General features: G+C 39.6%; 1 long non-coding RNA gene across 1 annotated transcript in view; it reads left to right on the plus strand.

Moving 5' to 3' along the window:
- The window catches only part of LOC135057595 (uncharacterized), a 58,809-nt gene extending 45,332 nt beyond the window's left edge, over positions 1 to 13,477 (plus strand). The window contains exons 2-3 of the long non-coding RNA XR_010244228.1: positions 12,293 to 12,385; positions 13,346 to 13,477. This is a non-coding gene — a long non-coding RNA (uncharacterized LOC135057595). The remainder of the gene's footprint in view (positions 1 to 12,292; positions 12,386 to 13,345) is intronic.
- The last annotated feature ends 11,610 nt before the right edge of the window (positions 13,478 to 25,087 follow it).

Here is a 25,087-nt window from a genome sequence, read left to right on the forward strand (position 1 = left end):
TTATCCTGAAGACGGGGTGAGACCACCCGAAATGTCAACTCACGACTTAAAGTTTTTTCTACTTAAAAAATCTGGGAGTGCCGCCTCTTCTTTTCCGCTGTGTATATGAGATCCATCAACTTTTGGAGGGCACCCCAGTAAGGTACATTGTGGTGACGCTGTCCCTAAAGAGTGCCAGGTTTTCTACATGTATATATGTATGTATGTATATATATATATATATATATATATATATATATCACTCACACTGCAAATAATAATGATGCAAAAAGCATGAAAATGCCAATGGAAGAATTGACAGAGAACAATGAGGCACATGGCATGAGGATATCAGAATGTGCAGATTAAAATGAGGAAGAACAGTGAACAACAAGTATATACAGTACAGTAAGAATAAACAGTAAAAGTCTGGTGCATAGAGCTGGTTTAAATGGTCTGCTCACGTGTGTGGTTCATTAGGTCAACATGCATTAGGTCGACATACATTGGGTTGACCTCTGAAGGTTGACATGCATTAGGTCGACATGGTCATTAGGTCAACATGTACAAGGTCAACATGGAAAAAGGTCAACATGATATTTTTTTTTATTGTTTTTGGTGTAGTTTTATTCGTAAAGTGATGGGGAACCCCAATTAGTGCACCGCATCCCCTCGCATGGCTCGCTTCACTCATCATGCTTCGGGCAAGGTGCCTTGCTCCACTACCGCTGCACTCGGCACAGGTTACCGTTCCCAATTGTAGTGCACGTGGATCGTTAAGTCTGAAAAAGGTGAAAAAAATTAAAAATTGTGAAAAACTCATGTCGACCTTTTTGCATGTCGACCTAGTACATGTCAACCTAATGACCATGTCGACACAGTGACCATGTAGACCTAATGCATGTTGACCTTTAGTGGTAAACCCAAATGTGTGTCGACCTAATGCTTGTCGACCCTACTGGCGGCCTCCCCTGCTCACTGGTCATAAGGCAGCCTTTGTTTGGGCTCCACCATGTGAAGCCCAAATCAGGAAGGCAGAGGGAGATTAGGGAGGTAAATGTGTGGCTTAGAGACTGGTGTAGGAAGGAGGGGTATGTGTTCTTAGAACACTGGGCGGACTTCTCAGTCAGGCGCCATCTTTTTGGTCGTGATTGCACCTGAATGAGGAGGGGGCAGCGGTGCTGGGGGGAAGGATGGTTAGAAGGTTGGAGGAGATTTTAAACTAGGTGCCTGGGGGGAGGGATTAGAAAGAATTAGTGGGACAACTAGAGAGTAAAGAATAGTGGGATGGAGAAAGTATAATGGGGTTGGAGAGGGGGAAGGAGAGAAATAGTCAGCAATGGTAATTTAAGGGAAACCGAGGTTCCTAAGGAAATGTTATGTACAACAGAACTTGCGGATCAGAGAATTAATAAACTTAAGTGTACAATTGCAAATGCGAGAGCCTAACAAGTAAAATGGGGGAATTAGAGGCAATTGCACTTAATGACCATTATGACATAATAAGCATTACTGAGACATGGTGGGACGATTCTCACGACTGGACGGCAAACATTGAGGGATACACTCTCTTCAGGAGAGATAGATTAATAAAAAGGTAGGGGGTGTTTGTATCTATGTTAAACCATTCTTAAAACCATATTTAAAGGAGGTCATTTACGAGGGGACTGGAGATAACGTAGAGTCATTATGGGTTGAGATTTCGAGTGGGGGTAAAGATACAAAATAAACTTTTAATAGGGACATGCTATAACCCGCCAGATATTAGTGTGGCTGATGAATTCTAACTCTTGCAGCAAATCGAAAAAGCTGCAGGTATGGGGGATGTTGTTATTGTTGGGGACTTCAATTACCCGGACATAAACTGGAACACAGAAACAGTAAATACAGCTAGGGATAACAGGTTCTTAAACATGCTAAAAGATCATTACTTGTCCCAGGTAATTGAGGAGCCAACTAGGCAAGGGGCTATACAGGACCTAGTACTAACTAATAATGAGGAAATAATAACAAACACTAAAGTAGGGGAGACCCTAGGAAATAGCGATCACAATATGATCACATTTGATATCAGCTTTCAAAAGCAACAATATAAGGGTTTAACCAAGATTTTTTAACTTAAGGAAAGCAAATTTCACATTGCTGAAACAAGCAATGAAGGAGATTAATTTGGAAATTGTATTTCATGGTAAGAATACTGCTGAAATGTGGGACATTTTTACAACTGCGCTCAATTAGTACACTAATTTATATATTCCCAAAGTCAACAAAAATAGAAGTAGGAAATCCAAACTGATGTGGCTTAATAAGAAGGTCAAGGAACAAATGGATAAAAAGATGTGTGCTTTCAAAGCATTTTAGTCTGACGGAAATGTGGAATCATTCCAGTTCTACAAGGAATGTAACAAAAAAAGCGATTAGAGCAGCTAAAATAGAAAATGAAAAACAAATCGCAAAGGAGAGTAAAACAAACTCCAAAAAGTTCTTTAAGTATATAAACGGTTAAAGGTTGAAACGGGAGAATATTGGGCCCTTAAAGGGCAAGCTGGATGTCTTGATTAATGATGATAGGCAAAAAGCAGCTTTATTTAATAAATTATTTAAATTAGTATTCACGAAAGAGGACAGGTTGACGAGAGTAGAGCATAATATAGAAAATAATAATGACCCATTGCTTGGTACTTGCTTATAGAGGGGGTAATTTGGGAGAGACTAAGTAAAATTAAGATAAATAAATCTCCTGGGCTGGATGGACTCCACCCCAGGGTTCTTATGGAACTCAACATAGAGATATCAGAACCTCTATATTTGATCTCCAGCGAGTCAATTAGATCAGGAATGATACCAAAGGACTGGCGTATAGCAGAGGTAGTCCCAATATTTAAAAAGGGTATTAAAATGCTCCCAGGGAACTGTAGACCGGTTAGCTTGACATCTATAGTGGGGAAAATACTAGAAGGTATATTAAGGGATAGCATTCTAGAGTACTTGGATACCTCCAAGGTTATTACTAGGAATCAAATGGATTTGTGAAGTATAGGTAATGTCAAACTAACTTAATAAGCTTCTACGATAAAGTGAACAATAATATTGATCAGGGTCAGGGCCTATTCTTGCAGCGGGCAAGCCGTGCAACCGCACAGGGCGCCCGCCGCAGCACTTCTGATGCTCTTCGATTCCCCCCTCCTCCCTAGTACCCAGCTTGGGGGGCGGAGTTTTGCAGAATGATGCGGGTGCGTCGTGACATCACGATGCAATCGCGTTATTCCACAACACTCTGCCCCCCGAGCTGGGTACTCAGGAGAAGGGAGGAGGGGGATCCAAGCTACAGTAAGGGCTGGTGCAGGGAAGACGAGGGAAAGATGGCCGAAGAGCGGGAAGAACCGCTTCAAAAGTCAGTCTCTCTCTCTCTCTCTCTCTCTCTCTCTACACCACCCCGACACTTGCCGGAATGTGTAAAATGGAGACTCTTGCCTGCCATCATGTGTAAAATGGGGGCTCTTTCCTGCCATCATGAGTAAATTGGGGACACTATCCTGCCGTAATGTGTAAAATAGGAACACTTGCCTGCCGTATTGTGGAAAATGGGGACTCTTGCCTGACGTATTGTGGAAAATGGGGACTCTTGCCTGCCGTATTGTGGAAAATGGGGACTCTTGCCTGCCGTATTGTGGAAAATGGGGACACTTGCCTGCCGTATTGTGTAAAATGGGGACTCTTGCCTGCCGTATTGTGGAAAATGGAGACTCTTGCCTGCCGTATTGTGGAAAATGGGGACTCTTGCCTGCCGTATTGTGGAAAATGGGGACACTTGCCTGCCGTATTTTGGAAAATGGGGACACTTGCCTGCTGTAATGTGTAAAATGGGGATTTAATGTATCAAGGGCATTGCAGTGTATGGCATAATATATTTTTTTATTTTTTTCCTGCAGTCGCCGTGATCTGTCGGTGCAAGGTCAAAAACTGGTGTGTAAGGTAGTCTTTTCAGACGAGGCCACACCCATTTTATCGAGGTCACACTCCCTTTGCCGGGAGCGCGCGCCTTAGGTGCACGCATACCTTTTCCTTTTTATATCTATGGGGGGGGCGCATTTTTTTGTTATGTCAATGGGGGGGCGCATTTTTTAATCTCGCACTGGGACCCAAATTGGCTAGAAACAGCCCTGATCAGGGTCAAGCAGCGGATGTGATCTTTTTAGACTTCGCTAAGGCTATTGACAAAGTTCCACACAGGAGAATAATTCTCAAACTAAGAGAGCTATGGGTAGGAAACACTATCTGTACTTGGGTGAGTAATTGCCTGTTTAATAGGGAACAGCGAGTGGGGGTTAATGGGATGTACTCTGAATGGGCTTCAGTACTCAGTGGAATACTGCAGGGCTCAGTACTTGGGCCATTGCTGTTTAATATATTAATTAATGACCTAGGAGAGGGACTGAAAAGCACAGTGTCAATTTTCGCAGATGATACTAAACTATGTAGAATAATTCAGACAAGGATTTTGAGTCTCTACTTATCTAGACTGGAGGCCTGGGCAGACAAATGGAGAATGAGGTTCAATATAGACAAATGTAAAGTTATGCACTTTGAGACTAAGAACAATCAGGCAGCCTATAAACTAAATGGGGAAAATGTAGGAATAACGGTAGTTGAAAAAGATTTGGCAGTGCTCATCAATATTAAACTTGGTAGCAGTACGCAATGTCAAAATGCAGCAGCACAGGTTAATATGGTGTTAGCATGCATAAAACGGGGAATGGAGACAAGGGATGAGAGTGTAATCCTGCCTCTGTATAAATCACTGGTACGACCACACCTGGAATATTGCGTACAGTTTTGGGCACCATATTATAAAAAAAGATATCTTGGAACTCAAAAGGGTTCAGAGACGAGCCACTAAACTGGTTAAGGGGTTAGAGGCACTGGATTATGAAGATAGACTTATAAGGCTTGATATGTTCACACTAGAAAAGAGGCGACTGAGAGGGGACATCATTAATATTTATAAATACATTAATGGACAATACAAGGATCTATCAAACAATTTGTTTACCAAAAAAACACACAACATGGGACACAAGGACACCCCCTGAGGTTAGAAGAGAAAAAATTCCATACCCAACGGAGAAAAGGATTCTTCACTGTATTATAAAATTGCATATTGAACATTATATATTCTTTGACAAGTATGTGCTGATGATTTTTCTGTTTTGTGGGATCATTGTCACTCATGCATTGCCAGATTCCCTTTTTTATTGGCAATTAGAAGAGAAACATTATTTTAATCCAATATGCACGTTATAGCTGCTTACTTCTGATTCTCTAAAAAAAATTGCTATCAGTTGATAGCAGTAAATGATCTGAGTTAAATTTTAACTTCGTAATGATTTCTTGGTGACCCTGAACAGCCACCAAGTCAAATTTTCTCTGTAATCCCTCAGTAGAGCAGGCAAAGTTGTTTGAGACCTTTAAATGTTAAATCCATCTCTTATTTATAAAAATAATCTGCTTTTGGAAATTGGATTCCAATGCTCATAGGCCCTCATTCCGAGTTGTTCGCTCGGTAAAAATCTTCACATCGCAGCGATTTTCCGCTTAATGCGCATGCGCAATGTTCGCACTGCGACTGCGCCAAGTAAATTTGCTATGCACTTAGTAATTTTACTCACGGCTTTTTCATCGTTCTGGCGATCGTAATGTGATTGACAGGAAATGGGTGTTACTGGGCGGAAACAGGCCGTTTTATGGGCGTGTGGGAAAAAACGCTACCGTTTCCGGAAAAAATGCAGGAGTGGCCGAAGAAACGGAGGAGTGTCTGGGCGAATGCTGGGTGTGTTTGTGACGTCAAACCAGGAACGACAAGCAGTGAAATGATCGCAGATGCCGAGTAAGTCTGAAGCTACTCAGAAACTGCTACGAGGTGTGTAATCGCAATATTGTGAATACATCGTTCGCAATTTTAAGATGCTAAGATTCACTCCCAGTAGGCGGCGGCTTAGCATGAGCAAATCTGCTAAAATCCGCTTGCGAGCGAACAACTCGGAATGAGGGCCATAGCCTTTCCAATTTGATTAGCAGATTATTAGATTATTTTAACTAGTATTTACCTAAAGTTACTTACAGAATCAGCATTGTTTTTTAACCAATTTCAAGCCAATACAGTTTTAGCTCAGTTTGAGAGCTATTTTTTTTTATATCTCTGCAACTGTGGAAATATGTTTTAGTAGAAACCTTTTTTGGAATCGAGTATGTTTTTGCAGGTCTCTTTGGGGCAGCTAATTTGTAAGTAGACACTGAAACATTGGGGGTAATTCCAAGTTGATCGCAGCAGGAATTTTCATAGCAGTTGGGCAAAATCATGTACACTGCAGGGGAGGCAGATTTAACATGTGTAGAGAGAGTTAGATTTGGGTGTGGTGTGTTCAATCTGCAATCTAATTTGCAGTGTAAAAATAAAGCAGCCAGTATTTACCCTGCACAGAACAAAATAACCCACCCAAATCTAACTCTCTCTGCACATGTTATATCTGCCCCCCCTGCAGTGCACATGGTTTTGCCCAATTGCTAAAAAATTTCCTGCTGCGATCAACTTGGAATTACCCCCATTGTTACATAAATAGTAGAGATGAGTTGGTCCAGTGTATAGAAAACTGACTCCACACAAACACACAGAACCATTTCCAAGTGGATCTTAGCCAGATTTGGATCTCACTACTATTTTTGGATTCCAAAATAAGGCATAATGTAATCTTTCCAGCATCAGATCTTGTATGTTTTGGATTAGATTTAAGTCTCTCCCTAGGTGATTTGAGCACCATTTCACACAGGACCACAGGAGGTGGTGTATATAGGAGGACCTTTTCAGATTTCCACTGATTACAAAGCACACAAAAGGACACTGTTTGATGGGCAAGTCCCTTTAGTGCTAATAATGGCCAAGCTAGTTTTGATGTAGGCAGTTAGCAAAACATTGTTTTTTTTTCCAAAACAATTTTATTGAGACAAAAGAGAAATGTTCTGTACATACACAAACCATCATACTACATAGTAAAGTATGTGTAAATGAGTCAGGATCAGTATTTTACAGGATTAACATACTGTAGCATAATATAACTAGCCATAAATATCCAGTTATTGGGCTCCAAAAAGAAGCAAAATGTAGCACACCTAAAAAATATAATTCAAGTTAAAAAAATAACATAAGATAAGAAATCTAAAAGCAATCAAACACAGGAAATCACAGCAGAAAATAAGAGAAAAAGTAAACTAAAAAAGAGAACCTGAACCCTAGTTCATCTAGGGTCTTCCACAAAGATAAGGAAATCTATCCTGTAACATCTGAGAATGATACAAGATTATAAATATATATAACATTTTAATTCCAAATTATGATATAAAAAACAATTTGTGGACTCAAACAGCCTCTGTATGTGTGTCTTAATAGCGAGATCCAGAGTGCCAATACCCCTTTTAGCATTAAAACAAATGACCCCTTTCGCAACATCCGGTATAGTTGCCTTTATTTCAAAATAAAGACGTTCTAGCAGTGTATTTTTTACTGCTTGAACAGATGGTGCAGTGGAAAGTGTCCAATTACAGAGTATAACTTTCTTTGCTACTGTAACAACCACTCTAAGAAAAATGTATCAACTCTTTCTTTCGGCCCTGTAAGTCCCAATTTACAAAATGAGCAGATAACATAGCACATATTGTGTTAATAATAACCATAACCTAATCCCAAAAATTTCTAATTTTACCACACTCCCACATTATGAAAAAATGTAGCTCGGGAGTATTTACATTTCGGACAACTTCCTGAACAACATGTTACAGTATACACCCTATAAATAGTTTTAATATGCACTTCCTGCTAAATGGATTATTTTCAGAGTCTTCTCTATATGTTTCAACAGTACAGTAGGGGAGTCTACTTGAGATATCTCTGTTTCATGAAACCTCTGCTTTCACAGGAAGCAAGTAAGGATACAGATATCACTAATGCATGTTATTAGATACATTAAATAAGAACCGTAAAACATCAGTTTTAATTTCCTTTAGCATAAGAGGTGGTAAGGATTGTATGAAGTGGAACATTTGTAAGAACATAAAAAAAGTCAGTTAGAAAGAAATTTTTGGATTTCAGATCCTGAAAAGAGTGTAACTGACCCCTAGGATCAAACATATCTCTAAAAGCATTGATGCCCCTCACCATCCAGACCAGGTATGTAGTGTTTTCCAAACTGGGAATGAACATAGGATTATCCCAGAATATAATATACTGAGACACAGTTGATGCCTGTGAAGTTTCCATACTAAATAGGTATAAAAAAAACCTAAATATTATTTTGCACTAATGGCAGAAGATGTGCTCTAGGAGTATGTAGGAGAGCAGCCAGATCCTCAAAGGATTTACATGCATAAGCTTCACAACCTGTCAAACAATCAAGTATATACTGAAAAAAATAGCTCTAGATATACGTGATTTCCTACCCCTCCATATAAATGTAAAAATAGGCATGTAATTTGAGTGACATCAAATCGTGATAATCTTTTTGTCAACATTTGAATATAGGCCAGTTGAGGAATTAGAACTTCAGCAATGCAACTCCTCCCATGAGAGATAATGAAAGATGTTGCCAGACCTCGTGAAATTAACGGTATATAACGTAGAAATATTCTGAATATAAATACCAAGATATCTGAGTTTTTGCCTAGCCAACTAGAGCTGATTTAAATATTGCACAGAGGGAAATGGAGATGAGGACCATGGGTTGTGAACAGAAAGGACTTCATACTTGTGTAGGTTTACCTTATACCTGGCAGAAGAGCCAAATTGCAACAGAGCTTTAAGTACAGACACAGAATTCCCCAGGAGTCCAAATCTTCTCAATGTTTGAAAGAAATGGTTCCAAATGACCAAATCAAAGGCCTTTTTGAAATCCATTGAAATTATGACATAAGACTGAGGACAACCTGGGACATTGTTTATTTTTATAGAGCAGTAACATCTCAAAATATGGTGGTGTGATAGTTACATAGTAAAATAGTTGTCAAGGTTGAAAAAAGACAAACCTGTATTTTGATCTACTGATAAGCACTGGATTTTCTTTTAGTGACCCAGATACGGTCATACATTATTATTACAGATTATACCCTTGGATGCCTTTTTCAGCTTGAAATTTGTCTAATCCTTTCTTAAACACATCAATTGAGTCAGACATTAGAACCTTCTCTGGCAGTGAGTTCCATATCCTTACTGCCCGCACTGTGAAGAAACCCTTCCTTCACTTAGTTTGAAACCTCACTTCCTCTAACCTTACAAGGAAACCATGTGTCCTGTGTACAGATATCTCGATAAGCAAATTGATTGGCAGTTTCATGTACTGACCCTTAATGTATTTGTAAATATTAATCATGTCTCCTCTTAGATGCCTTTTTTTTGTAGTGTAAAAATATCTAGCCTAGATTGCCTTTCCTCAAAATCCAATGCCTTTAACCAATTTTGTAGCTCTTCTCTGTAGTTGATAAAATTACTGCTCATATTGACCTACTGTATCTAACCCTGTCACAACAGAGTGAACCAGTAGATCTGTTATAGTGATCATCACTACTCCATAAATTGGTGGAGATATACTGACGGAGTGTCACCATCTGCCCTGAGAGAATATGCGGGTCAGCTCGCCCCCATATTCACCAAGATCTTCAACAAATCACTGGAATTACAGAAAGTCTCTTCCTGCCTCAAAAGGTCCATTATTGTCCCGGTCCCAAAGAAACCCTATATCATGAACCTGAATGAGTATAGGCCGATAGCACTGACGTCTGTGGTCATGAAAACATTTGAGCATCTGGTTTTGAATCACCTGAAAACTGTGACTGGCCCCCAACTGGACCCCCTACAGTTTGCCTATCAATCGAAACAATGTGACGAGGATGCAGTCAACCTGGGCCTGTACTACATTCTACAGCACCTAGACATTCCCGATACCAATGCGAGGGTCCTGTTTGCCTATTTCAACTCGGTCTTCAATACAGTCATCCCCAGCATCCTCCACTCCAAATTACTTCACCTAGGAGTCCCAGAAGCTACCTTCTCCTGGATAGTAGACTTCCTGACAGATAAGACACAGGTGGTGAAAGCAGGGGAATTCACCTCTCAAGCATGGTCCATTGGTTCAGGGGCCCCTCAGGGCTGTGTCCTCTCACCCCTGCTCTTCTCCCTTTACACAAATGACTACCTCAGAGGTGCAATCAGTAAAGATCATCAAATTCGCCAACAATACCACAGCCATCGGCCTCATCAAGGATGGGGACGAATTGGCATATAGACTGGAAATAGACTGGTTAGCCCAGTGGTGTAGCCACAACAACCTTGAACTCAACCCCCTCAAAACTGTCAAGATTGTGGACTTCAGGAAGAAGTCAGCTAGTGCATCTTCGTTAATGATTGCTGACAGTGTGGTATCGCTAGTGGACTCCTTCAAGTACTTAGGGACCACAATCTCCCGGGACCTTTAATTGGAGTCCAATGCTGACACCACTGTTGGGAAAGCGCAGCAGAGGTTGTTCTTCCTCAGGCAACTAAGGAAATTCAACATCCCACAGAAGCTCCTGCTCCTCTTATACTCTGCAATTGTGGTGTCGGTACTGTGCTCCTTGATACTGGTATGGTACAGCTCCACCCGTGCGAAGGACATATGCAGGCACCAAAAGGTGGTCAGAACTGCAGAGAAGATCATCTGGGCCGACCTTCCCTCAGTCCAGGCCTGTACCTGTCCAGAGCTAAAAAGCGGGCAACAAAAATAGTCAAATGTTCTATGAGTCACATTGAGAAGATGTCATTTGTTAAAAATTAAATATAAAAAAGTGTTTGTATTCAGGGACAGGCTGTGGTATAGTGTTATAACAATGCTCAGAAGATGCCATGCCACCTACTGCATTAATAATATAAGTGCTGTAAGTCAGTATGGATCACAATCAGTTGATGGAAGAGTAGGAGCAGTAACCAAGTACTAATGCTGTCGCTGCTGCCAGTCATGATGATCGTGATATTAGTGCTTCCACATATACTAAAGTCAGTGCTCAAAGGCATAGAGGGTTTAAGAAAGGACATCTGAAATCAAAGAAGACTTTAAAATGTTAAAGGAAAAAACACCTATAATGCAAAGAAAGTTTATCACTGAAAAACAAAAATTTGCCAACAATTCCATACACCATATGCAGTGGCAAGGGAAGGCTTTATGAATTGTGGTTCTAGAACTCCTGTCAATCTGGCATCTTTTTCTGTAACCTCACATGATGATGCAACACCTTGTCACTCATAGTCTAGTAGAGGTGTCAAATGTAAAACAGGCAAATCAGGGCAGAAAAAAATACTAAGGCTGAAGAACACACTATGTTTTCATTGCTAGAAATGTCACAGATCCCTGAGGAGAGTCTAAGGGCATCCTTGTTAGAGACGTGTGAGTCTGGCATTTCCTATAATGATAATGTATTCATAGAGAAGCCTCCATCCACTATTTGTGCACCCTCTGCAAATGTGAGGCTGAGTAGCACAAGCATACAGTATGTGTTGTTGTTTTTTTTTAGCCTATTTGTGCAATTCTATAGTGTCTAATCACAAATTTGTTATAATTTTTCTGTAGTAAAGTGGTTAATGTTTGGTGATCACACTGATCACCAGGCATACATTTCTATGAGTTTGAAAGTGGGTACTCTGCTCATGCATATGATGGCGCCCATATGTTTCTATCGGTATCCGTTCACATGGTCGACCATGTTATGGTCGACAGTCATTAGGTCGACCACTATTGGTCGACATTGGCATGGTCGACATGGACACATAGTCGACACATGAAAGGTCGACACATGAAAAGGTCGACATGAGTTTTTTTACTTTTTTTTCTTTTGGTGAACTTTTCCATACTTTACCGTTCCAATCGTAGTCCATGTGGATCGTAAAGTGTGCCAAGCGAAGGCACCATGCCCGAAGCATGGCGAGCGAAGTGAGCCATGCGAGGGGACGCGGTGCACTAATTGGGGTTCCCAGTCACTTTACGCAAAAAACGACACCCAAAAAAGTTAAAAAACTCATGTCGACCTTTTCATATGTTGACCTTTAATGCGTCGACCATGTGTCCATGTCGACCATGTCAATGTCGACCAATAGTGGTTGACCTAATGACTGTCAACCATAACATGGTCGACCATTCATGCCGGAACCATTTCTATCTTATAGAAGTAATATAGAAGGACGTAAAGTCCCTTCTCCCCATCGCTTTCACTGTTAATTTTAATTCTTTTTACATTACAGTGCTGTCAGTACACACATGCATGCTGATGGTTTTACCTGGGCTCCCCAACCGGTGCATGCTTGCTCCACTGGTCATCCAGCCTATTGAGGAAGGTAAGTTACTGTTAGTGTTTTTGTACCCCCTTGCAGTGGATGATAAGTACAACTCATCTTCCATAGTTTTAGTGTGGAGGTTGATAACGAGTGGGACTAATCTTCTGCAGGTTAAAGTACCGGTGCCTAGAATTTTTTTAATGGTTGCCCTGTATAAAAAGTTGCATAACATAAAGGGTCTGCAGGAGAGACCTTTGTCTGTTGGCACAAAGTGTACCCAGAACAGAAAGCACATAGATATGCACCCATGAAGATTTGACACTTATACCTAATTGTATTTAGATACAATAGATGGAACTAGGCTGGCTATGGGCATTTTAATATAGGCCACATACAGATGTGTCCACCTACATCTTTGCTATTTTGCAAAATTTGGCACAACATGCAAAACACGGCAAAGCTGTTTTTAACGAGTAGCAAGTGGATGGATTTTAAAAAAATTGTTTGCCATAATAGAATATGTATAAAGTAACATACTGTATTAAAGAAGCAAAGTAACAAAAAATCATGAGGCATGACTAAATCTCTGAGTCTATGGCATGAAAAACCGTGCCATACATGGCGGGATATAGCAAAGATGTATGTGAACACATCTATATAGCCAAACTATGTTTTTATTATTGCAAACACAAGCAAATGGGGAAAAAGACACATTGAAACCTGATAAAGCTATATCATTTGTTGATGGTCAGGGGTAGGTGAACATTGTGATGATGTCCCCCAGCCCAGCACTAATGATTAAATTGTGATTAGCTCTTTGATGCAGATTGGTGTTTTGTTTTAATTTTGTTTTGTTTTTGGGGGGGTTTGTGGTTTCTCTGGGATAAACAAAACTTCTGTGAACATATTTTTTTGTTTTCATAAATGAGTACTAAGAGTTCTTTTTACTATACTACAGAGGTTTTGTAAGTTTCAATGATCCATCTTTCAACTCCAACTGTTCTTTTTTGTTATAAACAGCTCAAATTCATGAAAATTCAATGACATGAGCAGTCAACAGAGTCCTAAAAATAACATGAAAACATTTCACCTTAAACCTACTCAAGAACAAAAGTACAATTTAATATACTGTATTTACCGCTGTTGAGAAAAGCTACATTTCAGTCTGCTAGTATGACATACTGTAAGATAGATCTATATCGTTTGTGTGATGACAACCTCGCAAACATTCCATGATTTGGGTGGGACATGTCTTCTAGTATGCTTGAATACTAGGTAAGCATAAGCCAATCACAATTCCATAGGTTAAAACACTTTAAATAATACAAGAATAAATATGAAATAAAATTTCCCTACACATTCTTGCACTCATATTCCTTAAAAAAAATGATGCTGAGGCTTCTTAATGATGCTTTCTATGTGAGCACTCCAGGACAAATCCTTTGTAATATTAATGCCTAAAAATGTAAACGACTATACCACCTCCACATTCTGTCCATTCAGTACTCATGGGCTAAGTTCCTGTTTGTTCGAGTTCCTAAAATCCACTATAATGTTCTTGATTTTTTAATGCATAATACTGCCCTTTTCTAATGCATAATGCTGACTGTGGTTGTTGCACATAGACAAAATGGTTTTGAAAACATGGTTGCAAGTGGGATAGTATTATCTGTGGTGCATTCCAGGTATAAACCATATTCATATGCTACTGTTACTGGCCATGTTATGTATTAAGGGAGTTGCTACAGTACTTATACTGTATGCCTGCATTTGTGGTTTTTTCGTTAATGCATTTTGTGCCTGTGATTTATAGCACAGTCGCAGATGGCTCTGCCCAGAATTTTTATTGTGTAATGTGTTAAGTTAGTATTTATATGTTTTAAATAGATGTTAGAGTAATCACATAAATTATGATTGCACAAGTCAATGTGCATTTGTTGTATTCTATATTATTAAATTGTGCACATCATTTTTCACAGATCTTACTGTAATTGTAAGGTGATATAATGAAGGAAACCTAAAATTTACATGTACTGTAGTTATGCCAGTCAAAATACATTTTTGTTCTATGTTTACTTTAGTTACCACAAGAGGGCCCTCCACTGAGGACATTATATAATGTATAGCTCATTTTATAATTTAAACATAATGTATTATATTTAAAGTAGTTGTAAATATAACACAAATAATTTTACAAGCATTTTTACTAACTCCATTCCTCCTTTTTGCTAACTAGGTTTCGATATACTATTATGTAGTCTTCTAAGTTTATGTGAGTTAATTAAAACAAATAAGCAAGCTGTTTATTTAAATCATTTACAATGCATTTGAAGCAATATACATACATTTATTAAGTATGTAATAAATGTTATGGTCTCACTGGCCAAACAAAATACCTCTGTCCTAGCCAAATGAAAATTAGCACAGCAGGATATTTACTTTAAAGTGCTCATTGTGATCATTCTAGTTTTTATGTAAATCTCAAATTAAACTGCAAATGTACCAATTAACTTGTTTTGTTGTACTTCCACTTTAGCAACAGGGATGTTCAATCCAGCTGCTTCAAACCAACTTCTGCACCAGTTGTTCCAAATCACTTAAATGAGGGCTCATGCACACAAATGCGCTGGGAAAATTCGACCGACAAGTTTTAGGCATGCTTTTAATGCATTTGCCATGTACTTTCATGCAACCAAAACAATTTATTGTGTTGGTTACAGGCATTTCAATATAAGAAATAAGTTTTCAAAAGGTATGAATGGGCAAATAGTAGCTAATCAACCTAGTGTTAATGTTTTTTTTATGTACATAGCTAAAAAAAGCATTAACAGTAGTTAAGTATGAATTAACCCAGTATTAATTAAATACAAAAAACTCAACAAAAAAAACTGTATTGTACAATATTATACAAGCTTCCCTTCTACACTACATCATCATATAAATGTATATACTCATGCACCTAAAACAAAGCAATGTCTGGAGATAAAAACACTGAGTGGTGTCTTGTGTTCCCATCACTTACATATACTTATAACAATACTAATAGCCCTGAGATGTAAAGACTCGGAGAGAGAGATTTGGTAGAAAAAAATTAAATTCAATTATTTTTAATACACAGATGTGTCCTCATACATTGTTGTAGGCAGTTGTGCCAAAGTGCACATCTCGGTGTGCCATATCCCGTAAGATTCTTGCACCTGGTTTCTTTTTTTACATCTTTTCACCTCAAAATGTGTTTTATTTTGAAATGTGATGTGACTAGAACACACCGGGAGATTAATTTGTTATGTGACACTTGTATATCTGTGTGCAACTGAGTCTCTGATTCTGTATATAAATCACAAAGTGCTATGACGTAGTGGCTATGGGATTGGTATGTGATTGCGCCGCTCGGGATGTTGGATGTCAGTATACCAACATCAGCATCCCGGGCGCTATAATGCTGGCAGGTGGGAAAGTGCAATAATGCCTCTTGTGGGCTCGGTGGTGAGCTTTGCTTGCCACAGTTTCTATTCTCCTTCTATGTCATGGACACCCATAGAAAGGGAATCACCTACCTTGCTGGTGTTCCGGCGGCAGTATAGTACCCCTGTCAGGATCCCAGCATCAGTATTGAGATTGCCCAGATCCCAACGGGCAGTATGTTAACTGCATATCGTGGCTATACCTTTTTTTTCCATGCCAAGTTTGATTTTGATTTTCCTCATGCTGCATGGCAAATTGAGGCTAGATGTAGGAGGACAAATCTATTCACGGTATATAAGAAGAGTAGGGTGGCAAAAAAATTATGTCCAGAATCAGCACAATCCAACTTTGCACAATAACAACTAACAATGCGAGATGTGGCTATTAAATGACAAGACTGTACTTGTATAAAATAAACCATAGTCTGTTAGTTAAGCAGAAAGAAAATTGAAAACGAATTTGTACAGACATTTTGGAACAAATTCAAGCAGACTTACAATTTTTTTAGATAAAGTTATTACCTATAATACAAAAATTGTTCTTTAAACTTTTTGGGACAGAATCAGAAGAAAGGGCCAGAGTTGTGCAAAAATGGTTTTATCCTCCAATAGGACAATGCACCAGCCTATACAGCTCTCTCTGTAAAGCAATTTTTGGCTGAGAAACAGCGGCTTTCTAGGCAGATATCAATGAAGGTGCTGAAACCCAAATCAAAACTCAAAGGTATACACTCAAACTTTTAACTTGACCAATAAAATAATAGGGTGATGACACTAGCCAAGTAACTATTCAAAGGTCAGCACTCTAAAACATTAAAAAAACAGAGCCAGAACAAAGTAAACCACCAAAGCAACAGCCCACAAAGAACTAGGGCTGTGCACTGAGTCATTTGGATTTGGTTCTGATTTGTCATCTGGCTTTGGATTTGCCAAACCACTGTGACTAACTTCGGATTTGGATTTTTTTTTGGAAATTGACAAAAAAAGCTAAAATCATTTAATTTGGGTCTTTTCTTGTTCCTAGAGTATTATTAACCCCAATAACCTTAATTTCACCAATATTGGCCAAAGGCTGGCTGGCTAAACTGCGGTATACAGTGTGGGTTGGCTACAGTGTGGGTCAGATGCAGTGCAGTATACAGGACAGGTTGGATACAGTGTCGGTTGGATACAGTGTCGGTTGGAAACAGTGCAGGTTGGATACAGTACGTGATATATTACTGGTTGAATGCAGTGTGGGATACAGTGTGGATTGGTAACAGTGCAGGTTAGATACAGTGTGGGTCTAATACATTTTCTGTTAGATACAGTGCTGGATAGATTGCTGGTTAGGTACAGTACTGGTCGGATACAGTGCAGGATACATTGTTGGTTTGATACAGTGCAGGTTGGAAACAATGTGGGTTGGATACAATGCAGAATACAATGCAGGGCAGATACTGGTGTTGGCAGTGTCAGCAGTGACGGTGGTGTCCTCAGTGCAGGGTTGCTTGTGGAATCCATACTGCTTGTGCCTGCAGTGTGGGGGAGCCAGAGGTGTCCCCACTGCTGGGACGCCAGCAGTGCTGGCAGTGTCCTCAGTGCTGGATTGTTGGTGGTGTCAGTACTGCTGGGGTGCTGGTGGAGTCGGCAGTGCAGGGGTGTCATTAGTGTCCTCAGTGTAGGGGTGCGGACAATGTCAGCAACACAGGAGTGTTGGCAGTGTCCTTATGGCTGGTGTGTGTCAGCGGTGTTGGCAGTGTGGGGTTGCTGATTGTGTTGGAAGTGCAGAAGTTTTGGAAATGTCCTCAGTGCGGGGGTGCCAGCAGTGCCAGCATTGCTGGAGTACCAGCAGTATGCTCCGTGCTGGGTGTTGGCAGCGCAGAAGGTGATGTTGGCAATTGAGGTGGTGGTGTCATTTGCATGGTGCAGGCATCTAGTCCCATTAAAGTCTATAGGGACATGCTGATTATTTGAGAGCCATGACAGATGGCAGTCTCAGCCAATCAGCAGTCAACCCATTGACTTAATGGGAGTTTTAAAAATGTGCCTGAGCCAAAACTGCAACTTCCAACAGCGGGATCTCGTGGTTTCACCTCTGATCCCAGAAGTTCAGAGTGGTTTGGCTTTTTAAATTTCGAACCACTCATCTCTACAAAGAACCTAAATACTGTAAACAAAAACAGTTTCTACTAAGACAAATGTACTCCGTAAGATATGTACCAAAAATATAACCAAAATTTCCTTCTGGCTTTATCAATAACCTAACAGTCCCACACACCATTCCAGAACAGCCAAGGTGCAACAAATGTCCAAATGATCTTACTTAAAATTCAGGGCAATAAAATACATTCAATATCCTTAATGAGAGCACTGCAAATCCAAAGATGTTTGTTTCCCAGAAACATTGATACCCAAATGAATAACCAAGACCTTAGGAACACCAAATCATTTTACTCTAAAAGAATGCCAAGAAATACCACTGAATCCAACCCAAAGCACAACTTCTGGCCCTACTAATGCAAGAGCACCAGTAGAACCATAAACTTAGCTGCCCGAACAACGTAGCAGTGGCCAATAACTTAGCTCTTTAAAGCATCAAACAGAACACCTACAAAACAAGAAACAAAATAATTATTAAAATGATTAATGATGATAGTATAAACAATATAGAAAATAAAAATTGCCAAAATTGGATTATTGCTGTTATTCAATGCCAATTAGAAGCAACAAAAAGAGATACCTGTATAATGAAAAATGTAAATGAGTGTGGTGAGGAAGGTAGAAAGTATAGAGGTTGTAAAGAAGATGGCGTTACTGTGTCTGTGAGGATGAAAAAATAGTGGAAAGAGGGACCCAGAGGTATACTTATCTCTATAACTGGGGGTCTTTCTTCCCAGCATTTCAAAATGCCCTTTTTTTATCTATTTTTTTTTTTTTTACTTTGAAGTGAGTCACTTTGGTTTCTGTTTTCATTCTTTAGTACAGGTATTTGTTCCCCAACAGACTCAATTGATAAGTGTTTATATTTGAAATATCATAAAGATACTTTCATTTGTGTTCTGTGTCTTTCTTTAAAAATAAATATCAATCTGTGTGTTGAAGTTATGACCTTGGCTACAGGATACAAAAAAAACATGAAACCACTCTCTACTAAAAGTAACCCTTCAATGTATATGAGAAATGTTTACCTTGATCAAACATTTACAAATACCACCGGTGAGCAATAACTGACAAAAGATCTTCATTTTGAGTATATAAATAAGAAAGAAAAAAGTCTATTTTTAATATTTTTATAACAAAATACCATTTTTTTCTAACACATCTACTTATTTAAAGAGTTATAGAGACTGGCTTTCAATACAGTGTTAGAAGACATTCATTTTGCTGTCCCATGGATAGTCTTACATTTATGTTTATTAGTCAAATCTTTTTATTTATCTGTAATATATTTATATATACAGTACTTGCTATGTCGACTCCTTACACTTTTTTTTTTCAACATTTCAAATTAAAAAGTTACATTTGGTTTCTTTTAAATGAAACCACTCCATTCTCTTAAATAATAAGGTGGTAATACTCTTTATACACCGTTGAGTTCTGCCATATTTTTGTTATAGATGTGCAAAAGCAGTGAACCATATTCATGGTCTGGTCCGACTAATTACTTATGTAGCACTACAATTATGTTTTCATGATATCTAGCCCTCTTCTATGTATTCTAAAATTTAATTTGTTACAGTTGTTTGAAGCTCAGTGATGATATTCAATTTACTTTTACAGTATGCCAGATTTCGTCTATTTGCAAATTAGTCCAGATTCACCATGGAATCAGACCAATCACAATCACATATTTTATAGCAGCCAGCTCATAGAAATCAACATGTGAAATATTTATCCATTTATACAAATAGCCTGCAGCCCCTTAGGCAAGCATTAAACCTGGATATTTAAGGTATAAACATGTGAATACCACTACTTAAACTTAGCTCTTGTATTTTAAATGATCATCCCTAGCATTCGACTGTTCTTTTTTAAACTGTTTATATATAGTCTCCATTTAATATTTGTTTAGTTCTACATCTTGATATATCTTTGTATATTTATTTTAGGGTGTTTGTATTATTTCATATTTTTTTCAGCACACCTCAAGGATTTAATTTGTGTATCTCCACACTACTTGGCCCAGCATATTTAATTGTGGCAATTTCATTGGCTAGACATATATATATATATATATATATATATATATATATGTGTGTGTGTACAGAATGGTAGAACCCTGAAATTCTTAATTTCAGGAGCAAGGCTGTGTGAACTCTAGGATACTGGACCAGAGGACAGGAAACTGAGAACCTTCTCTTTCTCCTGAACTGGATTATTCTGGTTAAGAAAAAGCAGAGAATAGAGATCTATCTGCAGTAGACCTCACTGGAGTCTTCCGCTGCCTGTCAAGCTTGATGCTCTTATAACGTTTAAAGTACTGGTTAAATTCCCACAGGGTCCCCAACAAGAACCACAGGAGAAGAACCATATAAAGTTATTCCTACATGTAAGTTTTACAAGTCCTGAGGGTACTTATATATATTACTACAGGCGGTGGGCACTTTCGCACAGTCATTTTATTATGACACTGGGTGCACTGTTTATTTAAAGGCACTATTACCAATCACATCAGAAAATTTACTTATGCACACCTCATATATGCTGGCAATATTACACTATTTTGTGGTATTCTTCTAATTTTCATACGGACCGTCCACGAAGTTAGTGGGAAAGCTACAGGACCGACATCAGGAGAACTACGATTAATATCACATGCTTGATATCAACATGGGATGCGGTACACATATAAGTATTTAATTTGCACTTGGAGTTTGCAAAACACAGAAGGCGCTGGGTTCTACCATTCTGTACATTTTATCTATTTGGACTTTTGAAATAGAGTTCATACAAGAGGACCCTTTTAGCAGCCCCCCTAAAATAGGGGAAGTGTCTCTGACTGTTTTAATTTTTAATGTTACTAGTCTTGTTATTTAGTTAGCAGCGCTATTTTGCACTATTGTTTTATATATATATATATATATATATATATATATATATATATATATATATATATATATACACACACCAGGAAGCATACGGGACAACCTGTCAAGTATCTCACTTTTAGCCAACAGAAATGTTTATCAAGTTTTTCAATAATTTGCTATTTTGGAGTTGAAGTTTCACTGAATTGTAGCAAACAGAATTCTGGTGCTTCATAAAACTTAAAAATGTCATTGTATTCCTAAATACTTTTTATTTATTGTAGGCTTATCATATGTACACCATAAAAATTGTAGGAAGAATAACTAGGTGTGGATCTTTATCTACATTGAACATCATGTGCCATTTTTCTACAAAACTTCATGATTTATCTAAATCCTTTTGCAGCATAATACTATTTTTTTTTTAAACTTAGCATCATTTATTGTTATCTGGATACTGTACATTCTAGACAATCTCAAAAGGTCATAAAAAATAATAATGAATAGAGATGAGCGGGTTTGGTTCTCTGAGAACCGAACCCTACCGAACATCACGTCCCGAGCACGGATCTGAGTCCGGCTCGGAACTTCCCGCCAGTCTCTGAAACCAGAACAAAGCAAAATGTCATCGTCCCGCTGTAGGATTCTCGTGGGTTTTGGACTCCATATTAGGAGCTGTGCGTCACCGCCATTTTCACTCCAGTCCCGGAGAGTGTAGCGAGAGGACATGTCTCTCTCCTCAGTGTCTGTGCGGGAAAGTGGTGTGGCGGCCTGCTCTGTCTTATGTGTGTCATTCCAGCGCTGTGTTGTGCTGCATCAGTCCAGTTGTGGTGTCTTGTGCTGCATCAGTCCAGTTGTGGTGTCTTGTGCTGCATCAGTCCAGTCACAGGGGTGGTGTCCTCTGCTGCCATATGTCCAGTGCTGCTGTGTAAGTCCAGTTCAGTGTTCAGTGGTGCTGTGTTGTGCTGCATCAGTCCAGCAGTGGTGTCTTGTGCTGCATCAGTCCATTCACAGTGGTGGTGTCTTGCGCTGCATCAGTCCAGTCACAGTGGTGGTGTCCTCTGCTGCCATATGTTCAGTGCTGCAGTATAAGTCCAGTCCAATGCAGTGGTGCTGTGTTGTCCTGCATCAGTCCAGTGGTGGTGTCCCTGTGCTGCCGTATATGTCCAGTGATACTGCTGTATATGTCCAGTGGTACTGCCATATAATTCCAGTGATACTGTGGTATAGGTCCAGTGGTACTGCTGTATAAATCCAGTGGTACTGCCATATATGTCCAGTGATACTGCCGTATATGTCCAGTGATACTGCCGTATATGTCCAGTGGTACTGCCGTATATGTCCAGTGGTACTGCCGTATATGTCCAGTGATACTGCCGTATATGTCCAGTGGTACTGCCGTATAAATCCAGTGGTACTGCCATATAAATCCAGCCTAGTGATACTGCCGTATAAGTCCAGTGGTACTGCCATATAAATCCAGTCTAGTGGTACTGCCGTATATGTCCAGTGATACTGCTGTATATGTCCAGTAATCATGCTGTATATGTCCCGTGGTACTGCCGTATAAGTCCAGTGGTACTGCCGTATAAATCCAATCCAGTGGTACTGCCATATAAATCCAGTAAAGTGGTACTGCCGTATATGTCCAGTGGTACTGCCGTATATATTTCCAGTGATACTGCTGTATAAATCCAGTCCAGTGGTACTGCCGAATAAATCCAGTAGTACTGCCGTATAAATCCAGTCCTGTGGTACTACCATATAAGTCCAACAAATAAAATGTTTATAGCCTTGCGCTGTATTATAGGCTGCTAGTTCCAAATCAAAGGAGTTCACCCTCAAGAACTCCCAAAATGCAAATGGATACAAAAGAAGATACAAACTAGCGCTGCTGATGTTTTAACAAATTAAAACAATCTAAAACGTTAATCAAAGCGTCTGCCTGAAATGCTTCATGTACTTGAACTGAACATAATCCTCAGAACGAATCCACGTAATTGGAGAGACACTCACATATAAATTCAGGCTCGCATTCACATAAGGGTATCTTTAATATTGATAGCAGAATACCAGATGATTTTTTTTCAAAGACAGCGGGTAATTGGAATCACACTTATATTAAAATTCAGTCTCAAGTGCACTGAAAGGTTTCTTTTTCCATCTCCCATTCACTGCAGAGAGGAGGCTGATAGACCGATGTAGTTAAAAACATACACAGGTTTATTCATGAAAATTGGCAAACATGGATTCCGTAACAAAAAAGTCCCGCAGTCAAAGGGTGTTAATCACAGCATGGATAACTTCAAAGCGTTTCAAGGATTCTCTCCTCTTTGTCAAGAAGACTTCTTGACAAAGAGGAGAGAATCCTTGAAACGCTTTGCTGTACATGATCAGTGGTACTGCCGTATACGTCCATTGGTACTGCCGTATACGTCCATTGGTACTGCCGTATACGTCCATTGGTACTGCCATATTCGTCCATTGGTACTGCAGTATAAGTTCAGTGGTACTGCAGTATAAGTTCAGTGGTACTGCCGTATAAGTTCAGTGGTACTGCCGTATAAGTTCAGTGGTACTGCCGTATAAGTTCAGTGGTACTGCCGTATAAGTTCAGTGGTACTGCCGTTTAAATCCAGTGGTACTGCCGTATAAGTCCAGTGGTAGTGCCATATAAAACCAATCAAGTGGTGCTGCCGTATAAATTCAGTGGTTCTGTCCTGTGCTGTATATTATTTACTCCAAATAAAGGGGTAATTAATATTTAATCCAAATAATTTTTACAGGGTATGCTCTTCTGTGCCGCATTTTGTTATAAAACTCCAGAAAAATAATGGAGAACAAAAACTTGGAGGATAAAATAGGGAAAGATCAAGAACCATTTCCTCCAAGTGCTGAAGCTGCTGCCACTAGTCATGACATAGACGATGAACTGCCATCAACGTCGTCTGCCAAGGCCAATGCCCAATGTCATAGTAGAGGGCATGTCAAATCCAAAAAGCAAAAGTTCAGTAAAAAGACCCAAAAAATAAATGTAAATGGTCTGAGGAAAAACAAAAACTTGACAATATGCCAATTACGACATGGAGTGGAAAGGAATGGCTAAGGCCCTGGCCTATGTACATGACTAGTGGTTCAGCTTCATCTGACGATGGAAGCCCTCATCCTTCCGCTAAAAAAATTAATACACCCATTGTCATGTCTGGGCACAATACCAAAAAGCTACATCTTCAGTGTGGAATTATTTCTCCACAAATCCGAACAACAGGTTTCAAGCAGTGTGTTTCCTTTGTCAATCCGTAATAAGTAGGGGTAAGGATGTTAACCACCTAGGAACATCCTTCCTTATACGTCACCTGCAGCGCATTGATCAAAAGTCATTGTCAAGTTCAGAAACTTTGGGTAAGAGCATAAGCAGTCCACTGACACTTAAATCCCTTCTTCCTCTTGTACCCAAGCTCCTGCAAGCCACACCACCAACTCCCTCAACATCAATTTCCTCCTCCATCAGGAACATCAGTAGTCCTGCAGGCCATGTCACTGGCATGACTGATGAGTCCTCTCCTAACCGGGATTCCTACGGAGGATCCTTGAGTGGTACGCCTACTGCTGCCGCTGTTGCTGCTTGGAGTCCATCATCATCCCAGAGGGGAAGTCGGAAGACCACTTGTACTACTTCAACTAAGCAATTGACTGTCCAACAGTCTTTTGTGAGGAAGATGAAATATGACAGCAGTCATCCTGTTGCAAAGCGGAAAAGCTATGTTGGTGTTAGACGTGCATCCGGTATCTGCCAATAGTGCAGTGGGATTTAGACAATTGATGAAGATAGTGTGTCCCTGGTACCAAATCCCATCTAGATTCCACTACACTAGGAAAGCGTTTCCCGGACTGTACATGGACATTAAGAAAAGTGTCATCAATGTCCTGAAAAATGTGGTTGTACCCAGTGTCTACTTAACCATGGACATGTGAACAAGTGGACCAGGACAAACTAAGTACTATATGACTGTGACAGCCCACTGGGTAGATGTATTGCCTCCCGCAGCAACAACAGCTGCGTCACCAGTAGCAGCATCTCACAAACGCTGGCTCGTTACTAAGAAGGCTACACTGTATATCACTGTTTTCCATAAGAGGCACACCACTGGCAACCCCTTATGGAAACTGAGGTACATCAATGCACAATGGCTTACCCCAATTAGACTCTCCTGGGGATGTGTGATATTGGACAATGCCACCAATATTGTGCGTGCATTACATCTGGGCAAATTCCAGCACATCCCATG

The sequence above is a fragment of the Pseudophryne corroboree genome, chromosome 3 (genome assembly GCF_028390025.1).
Source record: "Pseudophryne corroboree isolate aPseCor3 chromosome 3, aPseCor3.hap2, whole genome shotgun sequence".
NCBI classification, from domain to species: Eukaryota; Metazoa; Chordata; class Amphibia; order Anura; family Myobatrachidae; genus Pseudophryne; species Pseudophryne corroboree.